Source organism: Periplaneta americana, chromosome 4 (assembly GCF_040183065.1).
Source record: "Periplaneta americana isolate PAMFEO1 chromosome 4, P.americana_PAMFEO1_priV1, whole genome shotgun sequence".
Lineage (NCBI taxonomy): Eukaryota > Metazoa > Arthropoda > Insecta > Blattodea > Blattidae > Periplaneta > Periplaneta americana.
In genome coordinates this window covers 25,348,954-25,371,203 of record NC_091120.1, presented here as the reverse complement: position 1 = coordinate 25,371,203, position 22,250 = coordinate 25,348,954, and the positions used below count along the sequence as shown (strand labels likewise).

Here is a 22,250-nt window from a genome sequence, read left to right as displayed (position 1 = left end):
TTATGAGAATTGGAAAACTTGTTAAATTCCTCATCAGCAATGCAAATTTTATAAGTTTTACCGCTAAATAACATAAAAATACCAGATCTAGCGGGAAAACCGCTGCATTGCCGACACTTTTACGCTAGCCACAAACATTCGAGCCTAGATCATATGTTTTATTTAATGAGGCTCGCAACTGCCGACGTTATATCAGCGTCGCCGCAGGAGTTTTTCACATGCCAGTACATCTACTGACATGAGCCTGTCGCATTTAAGCACACTTAAATGCCATCGACCTGGCCCGGTATCGAACCCGCAACCTCGGCCTAGCCCAGCGCTATACCAACTGTGCCAACCAGGCCGACCAGTGTACTTTACATACAATGGATTAAGAATATGATAGCCTATCCTAGAGTTTATAAAGTTTTGTAGATTCTAATTTAACAACTTCCTCGTTTTATTGTGCATACTACTAGCTTGTTTTGTAGTACAAAATGAAATATCCTAAATATTTGTTCAGTTAGCTACTGCAACGAAAAGTTAATGTTGAGCAAGAAACAAGGAATGATAGTGTGAATTATAAATACATTTATTTAAACAATTAAATGTTTTTCCTGGGAGTTCTCTGAACCATTGAACGCAAAAGATGCACTGCCACTGGTACTATAGCCTATGTCCAAAACACACTTCCAGTAGGTATTACACAATGCGCACAAAATACAAAACATAACACAACCAAAAAGCTAAATATAAATACTGTATAAGCCCCACTGTGAAAGATTACAAACACTGGTTAAGGATACCGTAGGGTAATTTGAGGTAGGCCTAGGTATATTTGTTTAATTTTCTGTATTTGAAACAAACATCATTATATAAGTTTCCCTCAAGTCTCGTAAAAGACGGGACAGTCCCCTTTTTAGGTGTCCGGCGTTCCGCAATGTTTGTCGGAACGCGCAAAAGTAGCTCATTTTAATCAAATTTTATTTCATAATGTAACAATCAATAATTTTTATAACTGATGTTTACTTCATACATTAATGTTGAAAGTATTATTTTGATTTGTATAAATGTTTGCAAATGTTTGATTTTGAAATTAGCAAACATGAATGAACTATGTAGGTATGTAAGGCAGGCTACTGTTACACAATCTCATTTAATACATTTTTAGTAACTTCTAACTTCAATTTCCTTACAAAAAAATAAGTCAATAGTAAAAGTACCTCGTATTTTCATGAGGAATTTATGGCAGGCTTAATCATTAAATAACATTATCGTGCTTTAATCCATTGCAGTGAAGTTATTAATATGCATCCAGTGTACATTATCGTGATTTCTAATTTTGTGGTCAAAATCAGATTAAGATCTTATATTCCTCTAGCACTAGATGTACAGTGAACGTCCCATAGCCTACCCGACGTTCATACTATAACTCTTCTCTGCCCGATATCAGCTGATTTATTCTGGTGCCACTGCTCAGTAAGTTATGTCTCTTCTATCTACTTTTATGTTCAAAGTTATGAATAGTAATGATGGAGGGGGATAACTTATAGCTGTCGTAACATGAGACTGAGATATCCGTATCAACCAAAGATTGTACTTAATGTGTGGTGCCAACGATGTAAAGGCCCGTTCTCACAGGGGTGTATTTCAGGCCTGGAAAGACCTGGCAACGCCGTGGTACTATTTTTCGAGGCCGGGCGGCGCCAGGATACTTTTAATGATTTTCATATTATCGTCAAATTTTGCATTTAAGGGGATCCGGACGTGAGTTTTCTATATTTTCTACATACCATACTTTTTTTTTCTCTGGAAATATCTAAGATATCTGCATGAAATTTTTTTATGTAGATTTACAATAGTACAGTGAATAAATATTGAAAAGTACATTGAAGTTAGAAAAGTAGTTTGATCACAATAAAAATCTTAATTCCGGATAAAAATACAACAAAATTAAAAACAAAGTCGAATTCATGTACCAATATATCTCTGGATGTATTAATCAGATGGGAGAATTTGTCATTTCTCTGAATCAAAAATTAGGAGGAAATTATAATATGCCTCAAATTACTACTACTGCGATCATTATACATAGACATATATTAATTAATGAAATTTTATAATTATAAATTAATAAATTTAATCAACGCAACAGAACAAATATTGCAGCCGCAGTGTCCGTAGTCAGCATATTGTATCTCACAAATGAAGACGTAAAGATGCCGAAAATAAAGTAATCGATGATCCTTCAAACCCGAGACCCTATGAATGGCGATGGTTCTTTACTGCAATGCTGAATAAGATATATGTCTGGGAATTTCAACGCCTCCTAATATTAAAATGTGCATTGACGTGATTTCGGTGACATTCAATAATGATAATAATAATAATAATAATAATAATAATAATAATAATAATAATAATAATAATAATAATAATAATAATAATGGAACAGATGTATTATAGGTACCACCAGTTAATATATCTTCTAAAAAAAGTCAACGGAAGTAGCAGTTCGATAAAAGAAATTATCGATACATATTGTTTGAATAATTGAGAACCAAAGTTTGTTTTTATTTACATGTCACCATGGTAGATATTTAAACACTACAAGGTCCAGTGAAAATATTTGCGTAAAAAAACTGTAATGAATAACGAAAAAGTTTGGAGAAGGCAGTGACATTACGTATTATTGAAATATATTAAAAAATGGATTAGTTTTGTTAAGTTGGCTATATTAGAATGACAATCGATAATATACATTTCCAGATAAGAATATAAATCGATATTATCAAATTGGCTGCCGGTATCTATAATGCATCTAAGCCAATAATAATAATAATAATAATAATAATAATAATAATAATAATAATAATAATAATAATAAAATCTTGTTTTTTTTTTTAATTTTAATTTCATATTTCATATTTTCAGAAATTTAAGATCGTTTTTAGGTCAATTTTATGTGATTTTTAGGTAATCAACTTTCGAGCCCTAGTTATGATAATAGAAACACACGATACACTTAAAGTGAACCATAGTGAAACATTTTGATATAAACTGGGACTAAATTCAGAATTTCGCTCCTTACGAAGAGGAAATACATTGCATGTCCTTCATTAATTAGGCCTACTTGTCTTATCATTGACCCATACTCTCCATATCTTGTAAACCGAAACAAAAATAAAAGATTTAAACCAACACAACTATAGTTTCATTCCTGAAACTGGGTGACGCATTTTACGTGCCAGTGTATCTCTTTCACTTTCTGTTGTATATATCAGATATGACGTTTTATCTTGATGTCTTCCAGCTAAAAAATTTGGAAGGAGAACAATTTTATATAACATCAAATTAGGTATCGATTCGGTTACATTTCTTTACACCGATGGCCTTAAACTAGGCTTCCCAGACGTCCCGTAAAATACGGGATCGTCCCGTTTTTCGCTAATGCGTCCCGTTGTCCCGAGAAAAGTCTTCGGGACAGCTTTCCGTCCCGTATTTTAGATTTCTAAACTGAGAAAAAACGGAAAAGTTACAATGTTTATTCTATATTACAAATTACAAACATCGTACTTCATCACTGCAGGTGACTGTAGATGGACTATTATGCAGCGGCGGTTCCTCTATATGAGCACAGGAGCACGTGAACACCTTAAAAACCAACAATAATCGTACGTATTACTGTATTAATATTATTACATCTATTACCTTCCAATGTGCAATGACGTTCCTACATTTTTCGTCTCGAGAGAATGTTTCGTTCGTGTGTCGTGTGCCTTTAAATCTCCATTGGACAGGTTGACAGCAGCTCGCACAATTTTTCTATAGCAGGGTGGAATAGCCTGAGGCGAGAATATTTTCTGGCTTGTTACAATGGTTACAATAGCTCTGGCTCGCACAGGTCTGAACGTGCTAGTGACAGAGAAAGAGAGATGCTCCATCTCCCTGGTCTGACATCCTGTTCCTTTCTCCCTCTTTCCTCGTTTTTTCTCTTTACTCTTTCTTTTCAAAATACCGATACGCACGGAGGCTGATTCTGTTGTCTTTTGTTCAGCAAAGTAAAGAAAATACAAGCTGCATTGTTGCGTATTGAAAGTTGAAACAGTAACACTTAAAGTTTGGAGAAGGACGTGTGTGAAATTGTGTGTTAAATTAAAAGAGAATTAAAATATACCTCCGTAACACAATGATAGAAGACCGATTAAGTACATTGGCTATGTTGGCATGGAAGAAAAACTTGTTATTGACATTAGAGCTTTTGATAAGTTTGCATCTCTCAAAACTAGGCGCATGGAGTTTCTCTACAAATAAATCTAGATCTTCAACAACAGCAGTGAAGGTGAGTCCCATGAATTAATTTTACTCTACTCTTGTTTAATGGTTTTAATTTTGGTTTATATGCGTAGATTTGGTACATGCATATTAGAACTCGTTTATCTCTGACGTGTGACTCAGCTATACGAGAATATATCAGTGTGTTCATTACCAATATTTTGGCGGCTCGTGCCTTTCTTGGATGGGTGTTTTGTGAACACCCATCCAAGAAAGGCACGAGCCGCCACTGCTATTATGAAACAATATTATTGTGAGTTATTAATTTCTCAAGGCAAGTGATGGCAACACCAAACGTTTAGATGAAGTCTGGGTGGATTTTTAAAAGTACTGAAGGAGAACTCACACATTTGAAGAGGTTATTGGAGTTCTTATAGAGTGTTAATTGGGAGGCCGGAGAGAAAAGATGTTTTGGGGAGGCCGAGACTTAGATGGGAGGATGATATTAAAATGTATTTGAGGGAGGTGGGATATGATTGTAGAGACTGGATTAATGTTACTCAGGATAGGGACCGATGGCGGGCTTATGTGAGGGCGACCAGTGGCGGCTCCTGCATATTTCTTAAGAGGAGGAAAGAAGTTAACAGCACGAAATGACACCTTCTTGAATGAAACATGCTACAAATTAGCCTACATGCATACATGTAAGACCAGATAGTGTTAGGGTTGGCCTTCCCTTCTGTATAGCAATAATCTGTTCTTGTAAACTGAGTTTCCTAAATTGTCCAAAATATATTATGTTTTCACTTCCATTCATTGTTGAATAATTGCGCAAATTAACAATTACAAGGAAATTCACAACCTCGTAGCATTTTTCGAGCACACTACAGCATCACACGTGTTGGAAGAGACTAGCTACTAACTCGTAACCGGAACCGTTTTATGGAACTGGAAATGGGAATGGGAATGGGAAATAATCTGAGGAAAGCGAGAACACTGCACCCACTCACGTGGTCTGTGTTGCCACATGTACATTTTACACTTTCAGTATCACATGCTTTTGAAGAATGTCAATTCTTGTAAAGTCATACTATCATTATTGTTCAAAGCTGCCGGTGGCCGATTAATTTTTTATGTTAAAAATGATGTAGTTTGGAGTACCTACTTTCAGTTTCAAATATATTTGTACAAAACTGACAACTTGGCTGTTGCCCTGTCTAGTAAACAATGAATAGAAGTGAATTTCAGGGGCCAACTACGTAGAACTACTTCCTCTTTGTTTTACATAAACCCGACTTTAACTTTCAAATATCCACGAAAGTTTCAAACCATGAATAGTAAGTAGCCTATATAAACTGCAAAGAATAATATTTTTGATTTATAATTTAAAAAAAGTTTACATGATGTCTTTCACAGCATTGCGTTAAAACTGTTTTTGTTGTGTCTCCTCCTAGATGTGTTATAGTCCGGTTGAATGCAAAATCGTTAGATGGCAGCGGTAGCGAGCTTGCTGCACGACCAGTCAGTTTCTACTGGGTGTTCATTTCAAAGTGTGTCATGACGTCACTGTTGTTGGGTCACCGATTTGAAGCGAGTTTCAGCTTATATGTTAGAGAAGTTGCCTATTATTTAAGGCGTTCTTCAATCTGAACTTGAGAACGTGTACGGTATAACTTGAGCGTCGTAGCAACAGATGGCGGTCTGTACTGTCTGTGTGTTACCATAACCTCTTTCGAACTGTGTTTTGCGCCGGCAAGTCGTACGCAGGGTATTCGTTATCATCGGTTGCGTACGGTAACATTCCACAACACAAATCAAATGCTCCGTGTCCATGTTGACCGTCGAAGTTAAGGTCAACAAATACGTAAGTAATCGTCTTAACCCTCTCCCCATATCCCAATAGTACGTATTTCCAAACAGTTCACATTCCTGCCACTACCGGCACATATTCTTCAGAACGAACGCCGTACTCGCTAGACAACTTCTCTGCCTCATAGATTATACACCTCTGCGGAAGTGTAGGAAGATTGAATTGTCTAGGCTCATCGGCTAGCCACATGACGGCATACAGCGAGCCATGACACACTTTGAACTGAACACCCAGTATTTCCTGCCCATGCACAGTGGGACGGATTGCGATTCTAGCCGGAACAAAATCAAATATTAATAAATTCCTTTCGAATCGTTGAAAATAGCAAGATGAAGGTAAATTATTATGACATTTGATGAAATATTTGTATGAGAATTATTATTTTAGTATAGAATGCCTATTTGTTAAAAAAATCATACAGTAATAGAAAATGCATACAACTAATGCGAATAAAAAATTAAAGTAAACAGAAATTATTTCACAGACTACTATGAAGAGAAAATTAATATATGTAGTAAATTTTATGACTCATGTTTAGAAATCTGATGCGTCTGTTGTATCTCCAGAAGTGTCGGATCCGCTAGCGCTACTATCGTCCTCATCTTGGGGTTACAGTTGAGCACTCGCGCTGGTTCTTGTAGCATTTTAATTACCTCAACTTACAGTTTTGATTTTCTTGAATTTGGATGTCGATTGATCTGAGATATGATGGGATGAGAAGATACTAACGACATGTGTAGGACATCATCTAAATTTCTCTCACGAGAACACGTCCTAGTGTGATCTAACCTGTACTTTCGTAAATCTTTGTGTCTTGCCTCTTGAGCATCTTCAGATAACATCTATATATATATATATATATATATATATATATAATTTGAACTGGTAACGGAAATTACGGGAAAACGGCTGGACGGATTTTAATAAATGGCCCCTCATTTTGAAGCTTGGAACCCAAAGTTTTTCGGAAAAGTAGTAGTTTTCAGTGAAATGTTAATTTTCCTACATGATTTTCCTATTTTCTAAAATCCATCTGTTGTCAGTTTTGAGAACTAATTTTATCGAATCACGGCCGACTTGATTGAATTTCAGAACAAAACACACACTACAATAAACAATAGGCTATTACACGAAGGCCATGACCTGCAGGATTGCCGACATATTTAGAGGTCAATTCAATTTGTTATTAAAAACTGATTCTGCAGTGTATAATAATTTTCTGAGTACAACTGTGTATTGGATATTCAAATCTACGAAACTTGAGGTGGTTTGATGACATTATTATCATTAGAAATTAAATGTTATTATAGTTAATATAGTGTGTTTTGGTCTATTTTTCATTAATTGTACATAGTATTGATGCTATATTGATGACATGAAAGTGAAACGTTTTGAGGTTATGTAAGTAAATGTAGAGAATATTTTAATTTAGATCTTCATTTCTATAATTTACTGAGTGGCTGCTATATATAACTACAAAACTTAAGATAATAATATTGTTATTAAAAATCAAATATTTTTATACTTATTAACCCAGTCGTGTTGGGTCTTTTTCATATGCTTAATGGCGGTGTAGTGTAGATATTGATTTGTCATTGTCTTCAGTATTGGCTCGAGAGAGCGCAAAAATTACAGTTCTTAAGGAAAATACATAAAAAGGCATTACTTACTGATAAAATAAGAGGCCTAGAAAATTTTGTAGTCTCCAGATCATTTCAGCAAGATCTCTTAGTAGGATAAAATGATTTTACGCTCTACATTTCAAGTTCTACATGCAGCAGCTATACGAAAATGCTATTGTTCGAAAGCTTAGCAAACCTGACATTTTTTTAACTTTTGCCTACAATCCACAATGACCTGAAATAGCTACTGCTATCGTTCTGACATTGATACTTGCGTTTTCGCGTTGAAACTCAAAAACTGAAGTTGGATAGGTTCAAGAGAAATTATTTGGCCTAAAAAAATCCATTCAGAGGGAGTATGTTTCATTATTATGGAAGCAAATAACTATTAAAAAGACAAGTATTCTTCATTGAAAATAAATCTGAAAAATTTTTATTTGAACGTCTAACGAACTTAGTTTGCAGCAGCATTTGCTGCACAAGCCACTAGTTCCAATAGAAATGATCGCAGTTTCTGCAATTTTTCCTCCATGTATCAGTATTTTATGCACGCTGGATGGCATGTAGTACCATGGATATAATTGTACAGTAGTTGCAAAAAAACCAGACCGGCCCTTGTAGCTGATTTTAGAGCTTGTTCACTCAGAGCACGATAGACTGGTGACTAAGACTTTCATGGTTCGAATCCTGCCTGGGAAGGAAACTTTTTTTCGTTCCTTATTCAAATTGATTCCCAATACTTTTCGATTGCAGCGATATTTTACTACTTAATTAACTTAACATGAATTTTACCAGCAATCGAAAAGTATTAGGAATAAATCTGAATAAGGAACAAAAAACAGTTTCCTTCCCAGGCAGGACTCGAACCACGAAAGTCTTAGTTACCATCTATCGTGCTTTGGAGTGAACATATAAATGGGCTGTATCATTGGTGTACTTCTGAAACGCCTCAATATACTGTATATTGAATATCCACATGAAATGGTGCATAACATTGCAGAAAATCTGTGAATGAGGTCTTACTAATGCCCATAATATTAGCTGTAATTTGTGGGTTTTCAAAATACCGACGTGCAGTATTGTCATCATTTGATGTCCCAGGGCCAGCATGTTTCGGCTTGTCGATAAGAAGCCCTAATTGAGAGCGAAATATAGAAATAATCTCCTCTTTTTTAGCTGCAAAAATATCTTTGTTGTTGCCTCTGGTCCGCCAAGAACAATGTTTTTAAAGAAAATAATCCTTTTCACGGTGTCACTGCATCCAACGTCTGTTACAATTACTTCGAATATTTTTCAAAATATTACGAATGCACTTCTCGCTATTAGAATCACGTGTTTCAATACATGATTTGTTCAAAACATATCTATATAGTTCATCTAAGTCGCCACTTTTATTGGCAAATATTGGAAATAGATCACGGCGCGAAATCACCGGTAGCGGTTTCGAGTCTGAAAAAAAATTAACCACAGCCACAGCAGTCAGTAGGAGCAAATGAAACTAGGTTAGTCTTAAAGTGCACACTTAAACCTACATTCTGACGTAAAAATAAATGTGACTCTGTGTGACTCTGCTATTATAAGTCAACGTTTACTTTGACTATTACACTCTTACTACGTCATACTACTTTTGACCAATAAAACGGTACGAAAGGACGTATTTCAACCAATCATGGCTGCTTATCGCCCAATTTTATCGCGTCCCTAGCATTTGTTTAATTTTATCGCGTCCCTAGCATTTGTTTAATTTTATCGCGTCCCTAGCATTTGTTTCTTTGTTTGCCAACATTTGAAACTGCGCTGGTCTGGACGTCAAAAAAATACATAATTACAAACCACTCCAGTCGATGCACAGCAGTTTCAAATATGACTCGCATTGGCATTTAAGAACAAGAATTAATAAAAATCACTGATCATACCAGTGGCGGTTATTCAAGTAAAGTACATGAAGGCCACCTTCACCCCTTTTTTCGTGCTTTAATAAAATATATTTTATCAATAAATTAAAATAAAATGAATCCTTCACTAAACCATATTTTGCTCTATTTTTTAATATCTTGTTCGGCTTAATCCGCTCAGTTAACGTTCACTGCAGCACTTCACATGAACCCCTCACCAGCCAGGCCACGTGGCTAGCAGACCAGCTGAAGGTCCGAATGAGACTTTCCTTTTGGCCTTCAGTAAACACACCCGGTTGCCATGACAACGAGTTGCTTACTATGAATTACCGGTTCCTTTTGCGAGGCTATTATGAGGGTCTGTAGAGGAGGTATTCATCTCCTTTCTCTATTCTTGAAAGACAGAATCTCTCTCTCGTCCAAACATTGGATCAGGGTGGCAAACTGTAATATTTTGCAACTAAATAAGAAAACATAAAATATGCTGTAAAGAAGTTAAATATTGTTTAAATTTAGCATATAACGTATATATTTTGGTATTTTTTAACGTTAGGATCTCTTGAATATTATGTTTTGTAAGGATTTTGAAATAATTTGAGTACCCTGTAATAAAGAAAGTTGGCATAACATTTGAAACTACGTTGTACATTTGACCCGCGCTGACCAACGATTTCGCTTTACGTATTCTTTGTTGTGATAAGTGCAGCGAAGTGTGAAGGTGTTACTACGTGTATTAATGCGATGAAAACATGAATCCGTTAAACGATTAAGTGTGTAATCTTTTGGCGACACCGTTCTCTCGTTGGTGTGCAGAAGATAAGCAAGATATTTTAAAATACCGCAGAACAACAAGTCACATTAATATAACTATGAAAAAAGTGAAACGTGGTGGTCGGTCATACAATATTCAGTTTCAAGATTCGTGGTATGCCGATTGCAACTGGTTATGTGGGAGTCACTTAAACGAGAAGTTATATTGTTGGCCTTGTCTTCTTCTGGGGAACGAGAAACCCGCTTGGAATTCAACTGGATTTTGCGATTTCAGAAATGTCAATCGCGGTCTTTACAGCCATGCAGATTCAGCTGAACACATTAAATGTATTTTGCAATTAAAGGCCCTGCAGAAGAACATGAACACCATTGCGGATGCACTAAAGGAAAGTTATAGGTTATACGTAAGTCAATTTAATGAAAACGTATGTTTAAATAGACTGGTAATGCACACCGCAATCGATACGGTATTGTTTCTAAGCAAGCAGGAGTTGGCTTTTCGCGGTCATGATGAGAGTATTTCGTCACAGAACAGGGGGAATTTCAAAGAATTATTGGCTCTCATTTCATTGGCCCTATGAAAATTAGAAATCACTATGAAAAAATTAGGCCTGTTCTTTCTGGGAAATCTAAAACGATTCAAAATGAAATAATTGATTGTATTTCTGAATGCATCAATGAACTTGTAAGAGATGAAATTACTAGTGCCCCTTTCTTTTCCATTCAAGTTTAAGTTTTCTGTTCAACAGAATACTGCTTTGATTTAATCGTAGCTACTGATTTTACTGGATAGGTAAGCTTATATCGGAAGTTGCATGTTCCGAAGTTGATTTAAAATATGAATACAGTTTACGATTATGATTGTGATTTTGAATTTTGTTATGGGTCCTATTTCTTGTGTACTCTTTTAATTTGATGTGTTGTATAAAATGTGTTAGATTTTGTCTTTTTTATGTCATGTGTACTTGTGGTTGTTTTATTATGTTGTGGTATGTATTGTGCGGAAGTTTTGCTGGGACAGTGAATTCTTCGGGATTAAGGGGACGTAGCTTCCGAAAATGTTGAAAATTTGTTTATTTTATATGCTGTGCTTTTCATAAAACTTAAGAAAATGGTGAATATATTACATTAATTCAATATGACCATCGTATAGGTTACAAAAGCATTCGCGACGTCACGGCTATATAACGATTCTAGGAAATTACCTAGAATTCTATTGACCTTCACCTAATTTATCCGGCACGAGCCGCCACTGGATCATACCTATGCATCTTCTGAAATCTGATTTACAAATAAATGAAGAGCACCATTCGGAAATCCTGAACAAGTTGAATACACCATGTAGGCCTAAATCAACGAGTTCCACTTCTATTACGCACACGTCCAATATAACATCAATTGAACCACCAACCACATTCAAATTTGAAAATTGTACATTTAATAATTATTCCTTTTAAAATTATTCATTCTGAAATCCTGAATAAGTTGAATACACCATGTAGGCCTAAATCAACGAGTTCCACTTCTATTATGCACACGTCCAATATACCATCAATTGAACCACCAACCACATTCAAATTTGAAAATTGTACATTCAATAATTATTCCTTTTAAAATTATTCATGTTTATTTTTTATGTCGTCGTCGTTAAATAAAACTTTTCTAGCACTTGTGTATATTAGTTAGGTTATGTTATAGCTTCTGCTATATGATATTATGGATAGTCACGTATCAGAGATTGTTTAATATTAAGATTTATTGAAAATCATCTATCAAGTGACGTTGATTACTGGGATTCGGATAATTGAAGTGGAATGCAACTGTCTTAATAAAAATGAAACTGAATCAACAAAGCCTTCTTGACTAGTAACAGGCCACAGAGTTAAATGAAGATTCCATAGTTGGCACAACTGCCATCTAGCGTAATGGTACAATAATACTTTTGAAGACAGGTTTATTTTCGTAAGTCAATTAATATTTTATTGTATTGGAGTACTTTGTTACTTATAATCTTTATATACTTTCTTCTAATCGTGTAATAGTCAATTAAATCCCACTCGAGTTTTGATTTTCTCTAGATAAATCAAAACCTCTCGTGAGATTACTGTTGATAAATAGTTTTAAAAAATCTCATTTGCCGCCCTTAAGTGAACATGCCGTTTCTAAAAATTCAACGTTATTATTGACATAAAATTTATATAATAATTATCTACCAACCTTGTTCTCATTTTCCATTTCAGAATCACAAAATGTTTCACTTCCAGAACACAGAAAACAAGCTTGCTGCTTATACTATTTCTGCGTGACTGAGCAATAAAACTAGTTACGGAGGGGAATCCTCGTGAACATCATTGTGTGACGTCCGTATGTTTAGTGTCAAAGCTTCTTTCTCATAGATAAGCATTCTGTGATTCATTAGTAACAACTTCAGATAGGACACGCATAAAAATGAGAACATGTGAAAATTGATTTTGTTCCGGCTAGAATCGCAATCCGTCCCACTGTGCCATGCGCTGATTCAGAGGAGGATCTCCTCCCTCTCCGTTCATTTACTCGCTTTAAAACCCTGCTTCTTTCTCTGGCCGCTAGTGCGCTGTTGTCTATGTGTGTTAACTGCAGTAGAGGAGGAATGGAGTGCCTTTCCTCTACACAGACAATCTCGCATCTTTCTCACAGTTTTCTACAACACATGAGCGCGCGTCGTTTAAAACTCCATCAACCGAGTTTTTCTTATAGCTGTGAACTTAAAAATTATCGAATCTTCCTCGAATTTCAAGGGACATATTTTATTTGATATTTACTTTCAAAAGAAGAAAATGTGAGGAGGACGTTCCTCCCTTCCCTCCCCCGAGGAGCCACCACTGAGGGCGACAATGAATCTCCGAGTTCATTAAGAGCCATAAGTAAAGAGAGAGTATTATAGATATATCCATCAAAATCATTCTGCTTATTCCATATCATATTAAAAGTGCTTTTACTAATTTATTTACGCAATTATTTATTCATTTATTCAACTTACTTATTCACAAACACTCTTTATTTATTCATTTATCCATTTATTTATTTATTTATTTATTCATTTATTATTTATTTATTCACTTATTTATTTACTTATTTATTTACTTACTTATTTACTTATTTATTTATTTATTTATTTATTTATTTATTCATTTATTTCTTCACTCGTTTATTTACCCACACATTTATATATTTATTCACTCACTTAATCATTTATTTATTGCCTCACTCAATTATTTATTTACTCATATTTACTCTTTCAATTATTTATTTATTCACTCAGTTATTTATTTATTTAATTACGATGGAATTAATAGCATCAGGATTTCTCTGCCACAGCACCATAAATACAAATACAAACAGAGTGGAAAATAAAATTACAGAAAAATAAAGTCATATTAGATACAAATGGAAAATATTATAGTATATTAGTTTTCTAATTTAGTAATTAAAATAAGTAATTAAACATCTAAAGGCAAGTAAGTGACTGACTGTACAAATAATTTGAAGAGAAACAAAGCTTACAATTATTTCGAAAGTAAGTAACAATTTGGAGCAATACGAAGAACTTTACACAATAAAGTGTTCTAAATTTCTTGATAATATAACAATAGCCCTATCAAGCTACATAAACATATCTACAAACAAACATAATTATTATTCATGTCATAATATACGTCAACATGAATATGAATCCGTAACTCGTCCTAACAATAGTCATGACAATACTGAGTCTGGATACAATACGTTTATGAACAAAATGCCACGCGCTTTGTTGACGTGTTACTCTGGATACAGGAACATGAATTCAAAATTGTAATTTTGGATTGCAAGCATTGAAATATACGTAGGCCTATATCATTGAAGTTACGTCAATATCTTTTTAATGCTTTTTTTCATGTAAGTATTCCTATTTCAGACATCTTTAAGAATAACTGTGTTAATGTTTTGATAGGAGAAATTTTCTGTGAGATAGAAATTAAGCAGAAATGTCGAAGAATGTTTATACAGACGGCATTACTTTTTTTGCGTCATAAGTTGTAACAATTTCATTTATACCACCGCATATAAGTGATCTATATTCGTTTCCCCATGAATTTGCATCCAAGCAATCATATTATGCCTCTTAGGTTTTCATTCGACTCACACTGGTTTAGTTTTGTTTTCAATCGCAACCGGTTGACATCTCTCGCTCCCTCCAGTTTTGCCAGTCAGGTTTATCAATGACTAAGCTACATATTCTCTTTGGTTTGCTTTTATTCTGAACTTTAATTCTGAATTGTAAATTACTTAAGAATTGGTTTTACTCCAACTGACATAGTTTCTACATGCCATATTTTAATATTAGAATAAAGTTGTGTATTTTTTAATGTTTTACATTTTGTTATTCAGTTTGATGATGAGACTTCCTAGTGTATACTTCACATAGTTTTCTGTAATTGTTATTGATTAATTCAGTTTATTTTTAACTCTAATTAGTACATTATGCAACGAGCCTATAATGGTAGTAATTAAGACGCGAGCATGTTTGTTTATAAAACGAGCGCAAGCGAGTTTCATAATTTTCATACGAGCTTCTTAATCACCATTATAGGCAAGTTTCATACGACTTTTTATGCTCGACCATATTCCTAACTTGAAATTATTCAGAAGTATTCATGTTATGGTTATGTAAGTGAGGAGTGGAACTGACCTGAATTGTGAGATGTGCGCAGACGCGAAAGTATTGATTTTTCCCGAGCCACGAATGTCATTGACCTTGATATAATCTAGAGAATAAAATGAACATTAGTCTTGATATAACCTGGAAATTGATTTAGAATTGAAAAACGAGATGGCAAATTGAATTTATTTGAATATTATTTACAATTAACGGTAATTATTATAGTAACAGAACATGACCTTCTGCGACAGTATTGGATTTCCAGCCTCCGTGACTTTTCGCTCATTGTCTTTCGATTGCATATCCGAGAATAATCGATACTTGCGGTTTTATAATGGTACAAAGGTGATTTCTCATTGGCTGAACAACTGAATTATAATGAATAGGTGTACTTTAATGAGGTGCATTAAAGGTCTACTATCAGGTGTATAATTACTACTTTTCGGCATGGTCGAGCATAAAAAATTATCTTATTTTATCTCGTTACTTCTAGGTTATGACGTTTGTACTACGTGCCTATTGTTTGAAAGAAACTACTAACTTAACTACATGGGTTCAGTGTTCCTCATGCTTATACCTGGAATTTAAGCATTCATTTCACATTTCATGGAGAACTATGCAGATTGGTAGAGATTTATAGTACTCTAAAATGCTTATTTGAGACTTTAGTGTCTATTTAATGGTTTTAGTACATAATTTGCCTATTTCTATACATAAAAAATTAATCCATTTTGAATCTTGCGTACACTATTTTTAACACTTGAATATAAGTAATTGATTAACTAGCGGACTTACTCGTGTTAATTATGTAAGTCTGTGCGGCTTACACCTGTTTCTTAACACACAGATCATTTTCAGTACACACACACACTATTTGACTCCACTTTTCAACACCTTTCAACAATCAAACGCACCCACATAACAGGCAGAGAAGTTCGAGATGATGCCGGGATCTAGTAGGCTCTGAGGATGGTGTGATGAAACACCGAAACAGCCGTAAGCCTCACAAACTTACATAATTAACACGAGTAAGTCCGCTAGTTAATCAATTACTTACAAAAAATTCAATTGAAAAAATGTGTACTAGTACTTAGAAGAATAAAATAGACGATTTCAACAATGAATATCCTTGTAAGATTACATGATATTCGTTTTATAGTTCGAGAAAACGTCTGAAAAATGTTGAAAAGTGGGACAGTTCGATATAGGCTTAATTATGTCGAACAATTTTAATTACGGTTTCTGTTGTTTAACCATAGAACTGAGAGAAAGTATCTATGTGAGCTCCAAGCCCTATTGACCACTTGTCTCACTAAGATTTCCGCCGTTCCATTGTAGGGACATTGGAGAATTTTGAAGACGTAACCTAATAGCTACCACATGAGAGGTAGCTTTACCAAAGTTTAAAATGTAAGATACAGCCAGTTGTCTCGTTTTCAAAGCTCTAAGACAAATATTGGGTGTTGTCACAGCCACCGCCAATTACATAGGCGTGACCAGGAGATCCAGTTCAAATTCGATGGTGCATCCAATCAAGCGCTACAGAACACTCGAACTTGGTCGAAATATAAATGAGAGATTGCTGATTCATTTCTTCATAAAAGAAAAGAAAGAAAACGAGAATGTGTTTTTGATCGAAAATGACTAAAATTTTACTTTTCTCCTCCATTATACACTTTTTCAACATTAAAATAATGTTCAATATCACCTTTAACTTCGCTTTAGAATATGCCATTAGGAAAGTTCAGGATAACAGGCAGGGTTTGGAATTGAACGGGTTACATCAGCTTCTTGTCTATGCGGATGACGTGAATATGTTAGGAGAAAATACACAAACGATTAGGGAAAACACGGAAATTTTACTTGAAGCAAGTAAAGCGATCGGTTTGGAAGTAAATCCCGAAAAGACCAAGTATATGATTATGTCTCGTGACCAGAATATTGTACGAAATGGAAATATAAAAATTGGAGATTTATCCTTCGAAGAGGTGGAAAAATTCAAATATCTTGGAGCAACAGTAACAAATATAAATGACGCTCGGGAGGAAATTAAACACAGAATAAATATGGGAAATGCCTGTTATTATTCGGTTGAGAAGCTTTTATCACCAGTCTGCTGTCAAAAAATCTGAAAGTTAGAATTTATAAAACAGTTATATTACCGGTTGTTCTATATGGTTGTGAAACTTGGACTCTCACTTTGAGAGAGGAACATATGTTAAGGGTGTTTGAGAATAAGGTGCTTACGAAAATATTTAGGGCTAAGAGGGATGAAGTTACAGGAGAATGGAGAAGGTTACACAACGTAGAACTGCACGCATTGTATTCTTCACTTGGCATAATTAGGAACATTAAATCCAGACGTTTGAGATGGGCAGGGCATGTAGCACGTATGGGCGAATCCAGAAATGCATATAGAGTGTTAGTTGGGAGGCCGGAGGGAAAAGGACCTTTAGGGAGGTCGAGACGTAGATGGGAGGATAATATTAAAATGGATTTGAGGGAGGTGGGATATGATGATAGAGACTGGATTAATCTTGCACAGGATAGGGACCGATGGCGGGCTTATGTGAGGGCGGCAATGAACCTTCGGGTTCCTTAAAAGTAAGTAAGTAAGTAAAACAATGTTCAATTGTTTGTGTATTATTTTGAGTAGAAAATCTAGTACATCTTATTCCTTGACTTATATTAGCAAGTATGGGTCGAATTATGCGTTCTTCTGATAAAGGTCAAGTACTTCAAAACATTCAAAAGAAACCTAATGATTTACAAATGTTCCGCAACATTCCCAGACACATACGAACTTTCTTAGCAAGGGCCAGGACAGGACATATTATCACTCAAAAGTATCTTTACCACTTTAATCTTGTTGACTCTAGTAGTTGTTGCTGGTGCAACAATAACGAAGAAGTTTTGGAACATATCCTCTTAAACTGCCCTGTCACAAACATCCATAGAACTAATCTAAAATCTACAATCCCTGTAACCTTGGACAATTCTCTCCAATATATATTGAATACACCTCATCTTTGGAATGTGGCTTCTGAAATATACAACAAGCTTCGTGCTTTTTACCCATCATTTGTAAGAAGAGGAAATTCATAGTGAAACATAGTGGAACACGTGTTGTCAGCAAATAGCTGGATACACTACGAGCATAGATTAGCAAGTAAAAAGTAACCAACAATAACTATTTTGCTGTTTCGTCTGGCAGTAGCTAAATTCTCAACACTTACTTAAATCGCGGTCTGAATATTCATTGCCGGTCGCGGTGGTTAATCGTGACACATGCCTCCTAACGACGTGGAAGGGGTTGCTATAAATTCCTTTTGCCATCATAGAGCCTCAAGCTATTTTCCTTTCCCCGCATTCCCTACTGTAAACCCATGAATGCCCAAGAGGAAAGCGAAAATTTTTCTCACCTGTAGATCCTCATCATCCTGTCCGAAGTCATCTGTTTTTCACATGTCCTGCCATCTAGCGGTTGTTTATCGAAGAATGCAGTACAATCACCTATTTTTTTTTAATCACAAGAATTACGGATGATAAATTTATTTATTTATTTATTTATTTATTTATTTATTTATTTATTTATTTATTTAATTTATTCATTTATTTATTTATACTTATTTAAGTATGTATACATATATATTTTTATTTATTTATTTATTTATATACATTTTTTATTTATTTATTTTCATTTTTATTTATTTATAAACAAGATAAAAATAACATTATACATTAACATAATATAATAATAATAATAATAATAATAATAATAATAAAACTCATCTTCATGATCATTATCCTGATGATGTAGATTCACATTCCTCGACTCACCATGGAATAATGTTGAAAGCACGATTAATTTTCCCAAGTTCCATAATGATACTATTTTTAATCAAAGCAAAAGTAAACAATCATTAGAGATACAGGGAGAATTTGGATTTAAAACTGTTTGTTGGTTTTCGTACGATCCTGATTATTAACACTGTCTTGTTTCAGATCACAATGATGAAAACATTGCCTATTGTGTGGAAAGTCATTTTGGAAAAGGAATAGGCTATGGTGACACATTAACAACTCTCCGCAAGTAAGTTAACAGCAGGGTTAGCTTAAAAGCCGCTGAACTATTTATTAAAGTAAATCAGACACAAGTTAAAATTTGAAAAAATGAAATAATAATTTACATGTATGTCCGTCTGTACGCTTCAGGGTGTATCATACTTTTACAAATAGTTATTTAATTGATTGTTTCAGGCAACAATGACGAGAATAATGCCTACAGTGTGGAGAGCCCTTTTGGAGAAAACACACACATGGAAGGAATAGGCTATCAATAAGATCACACATTAACAACTATCCACAAGTAAGTTAACAGCAGGGTTAGCTTAACAGCTCCTGAACTATTTATTAATGTAAATCAGACACAAGTTAAATATGAAAAAAATGAAATAATAATTTACATGTACGTCCGTCTGTACGCTTCAGGGTGTATGACACTTTTACAAATAGTTATTTAAATGATTGTTTCAGGCAACAATGACGAGAATAATGCCTACAGTGTGGAGAGCCCTTTTGGAGAAAACACACACATGGAAGGAATAGGCTATCAATAAGATCACACATTAACAACTATCCACAAGTAAGTTAACAGCAGGGTTAGCTTAACAGCTCCTGAACTATTTATTAATGTAAATCAGACACAAGTTAAATATGAAAAAAATGAAATAATAATTTACATGTACGTCCGTCTGTACGCTTCAGGGTGTATGACACTTTTACAAATAGTTATTTAAATGATTGTTTCAGGCAACAATGACGATAATAATACCTACAGTGTGGAAAGCCCTTTTGGAGAAAACACACACCTGGAAGGAATAGGCTATCAATATGATGACACATTAACAACTCACCACAAGTAAGTTAACAGCAGGGGGTTAGCTTAACAGCTGCTGAACTATTTATTACTACATATCCTATCTAGTGTATTTTCTTTAGATTACTTGTACCTATTTATAACAGAATTCCATTCTGTCTTGGAATAATTCGCACTAAAATGATTATCAATATGTAGGATAATTCGCCGACGAGATAGCGCAAAAGAGGAGCAGCAGAGGACGGCAAGGAAGAAGCAGCGGAGGAGCGCAAAATAGAAGCAGCTGAAGAGCGCAAAAACAGGCAACAGAAGAGCGCAAAAGAGAGGCAGCTGAAGAGCGCAAAAGAGGAGCAACAGAAGAGCGCAAAAGAGGAGCAAAAGAAGAGCGCAAAAAGGGGGCAACAGAAGAGCGCAAAAGAGGAGCAACAGAAGAGCGCAAAAAGGGGGCAACAGAAGAGCGCAAAAGAGGAGCAACAGAAGAGCGCAAAAGAGGAGCGCAAATGAGGAGCAACAGAAGAGCGCAAAAGAGAGATAGCTGAAGAGCGCAAAAGAGGAGCAACAGAAGAGCGCAAAAGAGGAGCAACAGAAGAGCGCACAAAAAGGCAGCAGAAGAGCGCAAAAGAAAGGTAGCTGAAGAGCGCAAAAGAGGAGCAACAGAAGAACGCAAAAGGGGGGCAGCAGAAGAGCGCAAATGGGGGCAGCAGAAGAGCGCAAAAGAGGGGCAACAGAAGAACGCAAAAGGGTGACAGAAGAAGAAAGCAAAAGACGGGCAGCATAAGAACGCAAAAAAGAGAGGCAGCATAAGAACGCAAAAGAGGGCAAAAGACGGGAAGCATAAGAACGCAAAAACAGAGGCAGCATAAGAACGCAAAAGTGGGCAAAAGACGGGCAGCATAAGAACGCAAAAACAGAGGCAGCATAAGAACGCAAAAACAGAGGCAGCATAAGAACGCAAAAGACGGGCAGCATAAGAACGCAAAAACAGAGGCAGCATAAGAACGCAAAAGAGGGCAAAAGACGGGCAGCATAAGAACGCAAAAAAGAGAGGCAGCATAAGAACGCAAAAGACGGGCAGCATAAGAACGCAAAAACAGAGGCAGCATAAGAACGCAAAAGAGGGCAAAAGACGGGCAGCATAAGAACGCAAAAAAGAGAGGCAGCATAAGAACGCAAAAGACGGGCAGCATAAGAACGCAAAAACAGAGGCAGCATAAGAACGCAAAAGAGGGCAAAAGACGGGCAGCATAAGAACGCAAAAAAGAGAGGCAGCATAAGAACGCAAAAGACGGGCAGCATAAGAACGCAAAAACAGAGGCAGCATAAGAACGCAAAAGAGGGCAAAAGACGGGCAGCATAAGAACGCAAAAAAGAGAGGCAGCATAAGAACGCAAAAGACGGGCAGCATAAGAACGCAAAAACAGAGGCAGCATAAGAACTCAAAAGAGGGCAAAAGACGGGCAGCATAAGAACGCAAAAAAGAGAGGCAGCGTAAGAACGCAAAAGACGGGCAGCATAAGAACGCAAAAACAGAGAGGCAGCAGACGAACGCAAAAAAGGGCAAAAGACGGGAAGCATAAGAACGCAAAAAAGAGAGGCAGCATAAGAACGCAAAAGACGGGCAGCATAAGAACGCAAAAAAGAGAGGCAGCGTAAGAACGCAAAAGACGGGCAGCATAAGAACGCAAAAAAGAGAGGCAGCAGACGAACGCAAAAAAGGGCAAAAGACGGGAAGCATAAGAACGCAAAAAAGAGAGGCAGCATAAGAACGCAAAAGACGGGCAGCATAAGAACGCAAAAACAGAGGCAGCATAAGAACGCAAAAGAGGGCAAAAGACGGGCAGCATAAGAACGCAAAAAAGAGAGGCAGCGTAAGAACGCAAAAGACGGGCAGCATAAGAACGCAAAAACAGAGGCAGCATAAGAACGCAAAAGAGGGCAAAAGACGGGCAGCATAAGAACGCAAAAAAGAGAGGCAGCGTAAGAACGCAAAAGACGGGCAGCATAAGAACGCAAAAACAGAGAGGCAGCAGACGAACGCAAAAAAGGGCAAAAGACGGGAAGCATAAGAACGCAAAAAAGAGAGGCAGCATAAGAACGCAAAAGACGGGCAGCATAAGAACGCAAAAAAGAGAGGCAGCGTAAGAACGCAAACGAAGGCAAAAGAGAGGCAGCGTAAGAACGCAAAAGACGGGCAGCATAAGAACGCAAAAACAGAGGCAGCATAAGAACGCAAAAGAGGGCAAAAGACGGGCAGCATAAGAACGCAAAAAAGAGAGGC

The 22,250-nt window shown here is 35.8% G+C and overlaps 1 long non-coding RNA gene across 1 annotated transcript; it reads left to right on the top strand.

Moving 5' to 3' along the window:
* The first annotated feature begins 19,095 nt into the window (after positions 1–19,095).
* LOC138698795 (uncharacterized) lies at positions 19,096–19,742 on the top strand. The gene is made up of 3 exons (XR_011331937.1): positions 19,096–19,186; positions 19,354–19,462; positions 19,630–19,742. It is a non-coding gene; the product is annotated as an uncharacterized lncRNA (long non-coding RNA).
* The last annotated feature ends 2,508 nt before the right edge of the window (positions 19,743–22,250 follow it).